General features: G+C 38.5%; 1 pseudogene; it reads right to left on the minus strand.

The window, feature by feature from the left end:
* Window positions 1-1,250: 1,250 nt before the first annotated feature.
* LOC140525031 (microtubule-associated protein 1 light chain 3 beta pseudogene) lies at window positions 1,251-1,625 on the minus strand (annotated as a pseudogene).
* Between the last annotated feature and the right edge of the window lie 7,674 nt (window positions 1,626-9,299).

A 9,299-nucleotide genomic window follows, 5' to 3' on the forward strand; every position in this document is an offset into this window, starting at 1 on the left:
GGAGCTCTGAAATTTGGCAGTAATATTCCTGGGAGTTTTCATTTTGGTATGCCTTTTAGGAGGTGATGGATCAATTCATTCAATTTCTATTTTACTTTCTGATTCTAGAATACCAGGTCAGTTTTCCCTGATGATTTCCTGAAAAAATTATGTATAGACTCCTTTTTATTTTTTTATCATGGATTTCTGGTCCAATAATTTTTAAATCATCTCTTCTGGATCTATTTTCCAATGAGATAGTTCATTTTGTCTTTTTTTTTCATTCTTTTGGTTTTGTTTTATTGTTTCTTGATTTCTTATAAAGTCATTTGCTTCTATTTCCTTCATTATAATTTTTAAGGAATTATGGTCCTTAGTGACTTTTTGTACCTCCTTTTCCATTTGGTCAACTCTACTTTTTTAAGGAGTTTCTTTTCTTCTTCAGTGAAAATTTTGGCCTCTTTTTCCATTTGGCCAATTCTTCTTTGTAAAAGATTTTTTTTCTCATTGACTTTTTGGATCTCTTTTACCATTTAGTTTAGTCTGTTTTTTAAGTTGCTGTTTTCTTAAGTACTTTTTTGTGTCTCCTTTACCAAGCTGTTGACTTTTTTCATGATTTTCTTGCATCACTCTCATTTATCTTCCTAATTTTTCTTCCACCTCTATTACTTGATTTTCAAAATCTTTTGTGAGCCCTTCCATAGCCTGAGACCAATTCTTATTTTTCTTGGAGGTTTTGGATGGGGATTTGGATGGAGAAATTTTGGAGAATTTGGATGGAATTTTGACTTTGTTATCTTCTGAGTGTGTTTTGATCTTCCTTGTCACCATAGTAACTTTCCATGATCAGAATTTTTTCTGTCGTTTACTCATTTTTTTCCAGTTTATTTCTTGACTTTTAACTCTTTGTTAAGGGGGGTTTTGCATTCAGTGTGGAGGGTGCACTGCTCAAATCTTTTTTTTTTTTAATGTCCATTTTATTGGCAACTTAGAAAGCAAGGTATGTTTCTAAACCTGAAACTTAGAAACAAGATATCCTAGGTGAAATAGGAGTTTCCCAAAGCTTGTATTGTATATGCTTTTGAAATTGAACATGTATTATTACATATGTGTGTAATACAATAGACAACTTACTAAAAACCCCTAAGGTTGTAATACTTCTATTTTGGTGAACTGTGATTAGAAGAACTGATCAATCTTAGTTGGTAATATCTGTTTTTTTCCTGGATGAGGGCTTAAAAAATTCCACTATAGAAGCTTGGAACTAGGTTTTACACTGAAGATTTCTTTCCAAATGTCTCCTGAGAGACATATACCATATACAAGAATCCATCTTCATCCTTCTTGCTTTCATACACTTCATAAATAGGTGCTGAAAGGCTCACTATGCTGTGTCCATTCACCAATAAGAAGAAAGCTTGATCAACATCCAGCTGTAGGCGCCTTCTAATTATTTTCATTAGCTCACTCATGTTGACATGATCTGGTACAAGGAATTTGGTTTTATCCAGTATAGGAAGCTGTTTCTCACCCTTGTATCTTTCTATTATCACTGGTATCTTGGTAGGATGCTGCTCTCAAACAAGTCTGACATCTACTCTTTGTTTGAAGGTCCGGCGATGCTTGAAGGTCTTCTCCGAAGGCATCATGCAGGACAGGGGAGGGAAGAAAAGGGAGAGCAGGCTTCAATGGGTCCCACGTACTTGGGGGCAGCAGTGGCTCTGGCAGTGGAGACCAAGGAGGCGAAGGCAGAGACAGAGGCTTCCGAAGTACCCCTCTGGCCACAACGACTTTCCCTCTCAAAAGAAACCTTTTTAGTTAACCATCTATTTTCTCTTCCCCACCCATAGAAAAACAAAATAAAACCTTGTAATATATACATAGTTAAGCAATTGACCATGTCCCAAAACATATATCATTCTATATCTTGGCTTCTTGGCATTTATGTTACAAGTTCAAAGAAACAAACTTTGACTAGGAACATTGATTTGACTTCCAAGTTTCATGGTCTCCACTGTTTTGATTAAGTATATCAGTAAAAAATAGAATATACATCCTATTATGTGGATTTCTTACACATAAGCTGTATTATTGTACTATTTCACTAAAAGGTCCCCCATTGATAGAAGATACAGTTAATGCTGAGGTGTTTGGAATTATGTAACTCTGGAGTCACATTTTCAATGACCAATACTTCAATGAATCAGCAAGTTTGTCAGTAAAGGTGTGCCAAGCCTAGAGGCCTGTATTGGGCTACCCGAGTCTTTCTTACCTGTCCAGGTCTTCGGCTGGCCACGCCGGATGCACGTATGAGAGAAAGGACGTTCCAGAGTCAAACAGGGGTTGAGCTTTATTACAGGGTTTCGGTTACAAGTGCAGGGGATCTTCTTTCTTAGGATGAAGAGGGGGAGATTTCCTAAGAAGGCTAAGCTTAAGGGATTGGAAGTAGAAGTACAAGCGGGGAGAGAGGGGGAGGGGAGAGAGGAAAGAAAAGAAGCGGAGCCCTACTTTTCTCTTTGGCTCCACACGTGCTAAGAGAGCTTTTAGGCTTCCTCAGTCCTACTTAATCTTCAGCCACACAGTTTGCATCTCAATACCGTGCTGTTAGGTAACTAGGTGTGCTCCAATCCGGGACGACCTCGAGGGCAGGGAGACTCCACCCATCAGGTATCTCCGGGGGAGAGGCGGAAATACCCGAGCTAGCCGAGCTAGCTCGGTCTGACCTTCTCGAACCCCCGCTGTTCATGGAGGGCCTCGTAAGACTCTAAGATTTAGAAGTCCCACTTTTACCTGCCCGAGACTGTCCACACGGAATTGAGCTTCCAGTCCCAACAAAGGTGCTATTTCAGTCTTTGTGGTTCAGAAAAACTATACCTTTTCATATTATTAAACATTTTTAAAATCTTTTTTTATCTTTTTGTATTTAAATTTATTTAAGTTTTCAACATTCATTTCTTTTTTTCTTTTTTTATTTCTTTTTTTTTAAATTTAACTTTTAACATTCATTTTCACAAAATTTTGGGTTCCACATTATTGCCCCATTTCTCCCCTCCCTCCACCCCAAAACACCAAACATTCTAATTGCCCCTATCACCAATCTGTGCTCCCTTCTAACATTCCTCCCTTCCCTTATCCCCATTTTCTCTTTTGTCCTGTAGGGCAAGATAACTTTCTATACCCCATTACCTGTATTTCTCATTTCCTAGTTGTATGCAAGAACAATACTCAACAGCAGTTCCTAAAACTTTGAGTTCTAACTTCTCTTCCTCCCTCCCTCCCCACCCATTCCCTTTGGAAGGCAAGCAATTCAATATAGGCCATATCTGTGTAGTTTTCCAAATGACTTCCATAATAGTCATGTTGTGTAAGACTAACTATACTTTCCTCCATCCTATCCTGTCCCCCATTACTTCTGTTCTCTCTTTTGATCCTGTCCCTCCCCATGAGTGTTGACCTCAGATTGCTCCCTCCTCCCCATGCCCTCCCTTCCATCATCCCCCCTACCCTACTTAACCCCTTCTCCCCCACTTTCTTGTATTGTAAGATAGGTTTTCATACCAAAATGAGTGTGCATTTTATTCTTTCCTTTAGTAGAATGTGAAGAGAGTAAACTTCATGTTTTTTCTCTCACCTCCCCCCCTTTTCCCTCCACTGAAAACTCTTTTACTTGCCTCTTTTATGAGAGATAATTTGCCCCATTCCATTTCTCCCTTTCTCCTCTCAATATATTTCTCTCTCATCCCTTAATTTCATTTTTTAAAGATATAATCCCATCCTATTCAATTCACCCTATGCTATGTGTGTGTGTGTGTGTGTGTGTGTGTGTGTGTGTAATCCCACCAACTACCCAGATACCAAAAAAGTTTCAAGTTACAAATATTGTCTTTCCATGTAGGAATGTAAACAGTTCAACTTTAGTAAGTCCACTGTTCAAATCTTTAGCGGTTTTGTGTAGCAGTTTTCAGGGACACTCTTAGGGATCTGTAAGTTTCTTGTTCTTCCAAAGTTGTATGATTTAAAAAAAGGAGAGTATTTAATATTCTCTTGTTCTGTGAGTGACCACAAGCACTCTTTTCTGCACTGGAACTATGAGAAGGACCCATGCTCCACTGTGGCAGCAAACTCTGGTGTACCAGCGTTCCTCCTGCCCTGGGACTGCCACCCAGGACTGAGACTCATATCTGAGTATGGGCAAAGCAACAGAGTCCTGCCTCCAGTGCCAGCAAAGAGACTCCTGTAATCTCTTCTGGTCAGTTATTTAAGCCCCTTCCCATCTAGAGGATGAAAACTCTGGAAGCAACTGCTGACACTGTTCTTTCAGTGGCTCCGAAGGACTGTTCCACTTTGCTGGGGCTGGGGTTTTGTTGGCAGGCTCTGCACTGGACTGTCCTCCATCCTCACCCACACATGATATACTTTTCCTGCCAACCTTCTAAATTGCCTTTGACTGGAAAATTATTTTACTCTATCTTTTTTGTGAGATGCTGCATTATTAAAAGTATTCATAGGGGTTTTGAGGAGAGCTCAGAGGAGTCACTACTTTTTCTCTGCCATCTTGGATCTACTCCCTCTCCTGTCTCTTTTAAAGGAGTCCTCGTGCAGCTCTCCCCTGGTTTCAGCATCCTTTCTGGATAGATCACTCAGTTGGGCTTCCTTGGCCTATAGCTCCTCACAGGCCCACTCCCAAATGCCAGGACTAATTTTCACTTCAATTGACAGTTTGCTCTTTTCCCTGTTGCCAGAGGTTATATTCTTTAAAGCAGAGTCCTGCCTTGAATTATGCTTCTCTGTGGGGATATGTGTGTAGAGTTTGTGCCTCTGCTCCCTGCCTTGGACCACTCAAGTATTTGAACTGCTTCCTGCTGGATATGGCATACACTTTTGAGTGAGAAGCTCTAATGGCAGACAAATTGGTACAATGGCAGGGGAGAAAATCACAATCTAACTCTTGTTGCTACCTATTAGAGGCATGAGTGCTACATTTCACATAGCTTCACCCTCCCTAAAATGCTTAAAACTCTTTAACTGTTTCCAGAAATGGCAGGTAATCTTTTTAAAGGCTTCCAAGGACATGATTAATCTTCTCCAAGCCAATGGCCAAGCTGCCTTTCCATTTTGAAGAGCTTTTTCACACTTCATAAATGGATAAACAGGGCACAGACAAATCTTTGTACTTCATTAGCACATCAATACCTTGTTAAAACCTGATCCTTACTTTCTGTGATTATAATAATTGACTATTTTAGGGAAACCAAATCTCCCCCACCACACAGAGGGATTCTGATAATTGAAAGTAAGGAGGCAAACCATTTTAGGTATGGAAGATAGCTTGTATGAAAAAAGTGGTGAAGGATGGATGTTCAGGTAACAGCTGGTTATCCTCTGGATGAAAAAGAAAAATTGAGCCTTTGTTTGTTCATAATGCATGTGTATTCAAGGTCAGAATTTCAGCTGAGTTTGAAACTGGAGATTTTGAGATTATGGTTAAACATAAGAGCCACATTTAAAGAGGTTCCATTTTATTAGGTGGACACATGCACAATTGAATATAAAATATATTGAGGTAATTTCTACAATAGAAATAAATGAATGTTGAGGTCTCACCTCTGGAGGACTAACAGCTGTTTAAAACTAGTGGGATTCATCCTACCCCTCCCACTTTTCTGAAACTATCACTTTAGAAGTAGAGAGGGTCCACACAGGTTTTAGAACAGATTTCTTCTTTTCAAGGCTTGCCATGGCCAAATAATTCAGCACCAAGTGGCAAACCAACAGTTGAAGAACTTTTCAAGATATGTGATTTTATTCCTCTGAATCTATTTAGAATACGCCATGACTAATCATTTTCTTTGACTATTATTTCCTTTTTGAAAAGTAATTCCATATTTTTAGGAAAAGCTATAGTCTGATCCTCAGCAAAGGAGTGAATCAACTAAATAGATATGCAAAGACCATTCCCTTTCAATTGATGGAAGACAATACATTTTAAGCAATCACCAATATAGTGTTCTCCATAGTCCCCTCTGACTACTGATCTCTCTGGTTTCCTTTTAATTAAATTTTCATCTTTTACTGGAAGTTCGGCAAGGCCACCTAATTCCAGTGACGGTTAATTATTTCCTATTTATCCTGTTTATTTTTGCTTTGAATGTATTTGCTTGTATATTGCTTCCCTCATTAGATAGTAAATTCTTTGAGGGCAGGGATAGCCTTTTTGCTTCTTTTTATATCCCTAGCACTTAACACAATGTCTAGCACATAGGAGGTGCTTAATACACTTTGATTGATTTATGCAATTTCTTTGACAGTGGATAGAGTGCCAAGTCTGAAGTCAGGAAGACATCTTCCTGGGTCCAAATCCAGCCTCAGATACTTACTACTTGTGTGAACCTGGGCAAGTCACTGAACCCTGTTTGCCTCAGTTTTCTTATCTGTAAAATGAGCTAGGGAAGGAAATGACAAACCACTCTAGAATCTTTGTCAAGAAAATCTGACAAAGATCATGAAGAGTCAGACACAAGTGAACTGACTTAAGAACAACAACAATTTCAAACTTTATGGCAATGGGAAATTTAGGAGAGGAAATTGCACTGCTACTGCTGATGATGCTAATGCTGAGATTGCCGTCTTTGGAGTCAAGCTCTGTAATTTGGTCTGTTTTGTTCAGCTTCTCTGGCTCTACCTTAATGAGTCTGTGCTCAGTCACCATTCAGTTCTAGTTCTTAATTGCAAATTTTTGGATACTTTGAATGAGGGGTGGGAAAACCCTAACACATCCTAGGGTCATCAGACTGCACTGAAAGCTGGTTTTCTTTTCTTCCATACCAGAGAGGGTTGTTAAGAGTCACTTCAAATGTGTTTCACTCTTCAAATTTTAAATCCTTTTGCATCATGAGGGAAATCTAATCCCTGAGTTTCTGATTCATTCTGATTCATTCATTCATTCAACAATTGAAGTTCTTTGTACATAATCCTTTGAAGTCTACAGTCTCAGACATAATTTTAAAAAATCCTATTTCCTTTAAAACGTTGTTTACATAAAAATTCTAGCTTAAGAAGCCTATATGAAACATTTAATATACACAAAATGCTATGGGATATTCTAGTGATATAGAGGCAAAATCACATTGACCCTCATTGAAGTGACATTCTAATTGAAAAGAGTGGAGTGACATATAACATTTGAGAAGAAAAGACTAATTAATATTGATCGTTTTTTCTTTTAATAATAATCATCTGTAATATAAAGGTCTTCCCCATTCATTATGAGGCGGAGTCCTTTTATGGAAGCTTGATTAGTGAGGCTTGTTTTGTAGCAATGCCCACACCTATTGTTAATTAATGAGTCACCGGGTCATGAGGGTCATGCCCTCAGGCTCTGAAAAGTATATATATACTCTGAGGTGAGGTTTTGTTTTGAGGCTTACTCTTTGGAAGCAGGTTCATGAGTCGGATGAGATTGATTAGTTGTTAAGGAGCCCTCTGTTTTTGAAAACCCAGATATCGATGCTTCTCTCTCTGGTAATTATGTATGTATGTAATGGTCAAACAGTTGGATCTGTCTGTTGGTCTGTTTTGTACGTATTGTTTATGGTCAGACAAGTTAGAAGCCCTTTCTGTTGGTCTTTATTTCTCTGCTTGTATTTTCTTTGTTGGTATGTATGACTACTCAAAAGTCTCTTTCCTTTTAGAAAAGCAAATCTAAGAAGCAATGCAGCAGGCCCTTCTGTGTATGCCAGGATGCTTGCTGCTATACCACCAATGGCTTATTTATGTCAGTTAATTTTACTCTACATCTTCCCTGATTCCTAAATCACATTCATTTGGTTTTGTGAAAATGGCCAGTGCTGATTACAGCTTGCTTGATATATTTTAGAAAGTTTATGACATGAGACAATAAGTAGTTAAATAATATAAACAGGCACACATAGCTACAAGTGTTAAAGGTGGTATTTGAACCAAGGTCTTCCTGACAAGCTTCTTTGTCACCCTGCCTGTCATTAGACAAAGTAAACAATCAGATAGTTCTGTATATTCCAAAGAAATGGTTATTAAATATTGACTTTGATATATAGGATCCATGTTTCCTCCTTTGTGAATGGTTATAATTCTCCAAGAATCACAGAACCAAAAGAAGCAATGAATGAACCTCAGTGACCATCTATTCCATCTCCTTCATTTTACAGATGAAGAAACTGAAACCAAGAGGGGTTAGGTGACAATGTGTTTGGAGGCAATGGTAACCCCTGAAATTACATGAAATTTTGTTAACATGTTAGTGGAAAGATTTTCATGGCCAAGCCAAACTGAGTTGAACTTCTAATATATTCAGGTAAATCAGTCATCCCTTTTTGGACTGAAAGAAACCTTTATATTTCATCTAGCCTAACCTCTACCTGGATCATGAATCTCCTCCATAGAAATGCCACCTGGCCCCTTCTAGAATACCCCCTAACAATAAGTCTAACATCATTTCATGAGGCAGTACATTCAGTTCTTAGATGCTATTAGAATGTTCCTTGTATCATGCCACAAACTGCCTCTCTTTAATTTCTATCCACCATTTCTGGAGCTGGCATAAAAATAATGTTTAATAAAATCACAGGTAAACCAACATTTGAAGAAAACTGTCAAACCTCCCTCATTCCCTCAACTTCTACCATGTTTTATCCCAGGATAAACATCCCCAATTCATTCAGCTGACTCTTATATGACATGATTTCAAGTCTCTCCAACTTAATTACACCTCACTAGATGAGTATCAGCTTTTCAAATATCGTCTCCCCTAAAACAAGTTACTTAGGATTAAGTTCTTTCTTCTCTTTGTGACTTGAGTAAGAAAGGTAACCAGTTCTTTCTGTGGCCAGGATAGAGACTGTTCCTCTTCAACAGTGCCTTTAAAAAAACAAAACAAAACTCATCTAGGGCTTTACCTTTCCTGCTCTCATGAAAGTCCAATGTTATTTTTCAAATAACACTGCACCACCACTGGAGAGTCCAAAATATCATTTCTGTCAGTGACCACTACTTTCCACCATGGATATCGTAGACCATCGGGGTAGATAGCAAGAGCTATGATATTCAGAAAATTTAACACCCAAGAAGAATACAAGCTTATGTGGCAAATCCAAGGTGGTGGAGTAACAGCACAGACTTTCTCTCACCAACCCCAGCTAAATACCTGTAAAAAATGACTCTAAACAAATTCTGGAACTCCAGAACCCACAGAATGATGGAAGGAATAAAATCTGCAGTTCAAGACAGCCTGAAAAGTCATTGAACTTCTCCATTGCACCATGATAAGAGCAGAGCACAGTCCA

The sequence above is a fragment of the Notamacropus eugenii genome, chromosome 1 (genome assembly GCF_028372415.1).
Source record: "Notamacropus eugenii isolate mMacEug1 chromosome 1, mMacEug1.pri_v2, whole genome shotgun sequence".
Lineage (NCBI taxonomy): Eukaryota > Metazoa > Chordata > Mammalia > Diprotodontia > Macropodidae > Notamacropus > Notamacropus eugenii.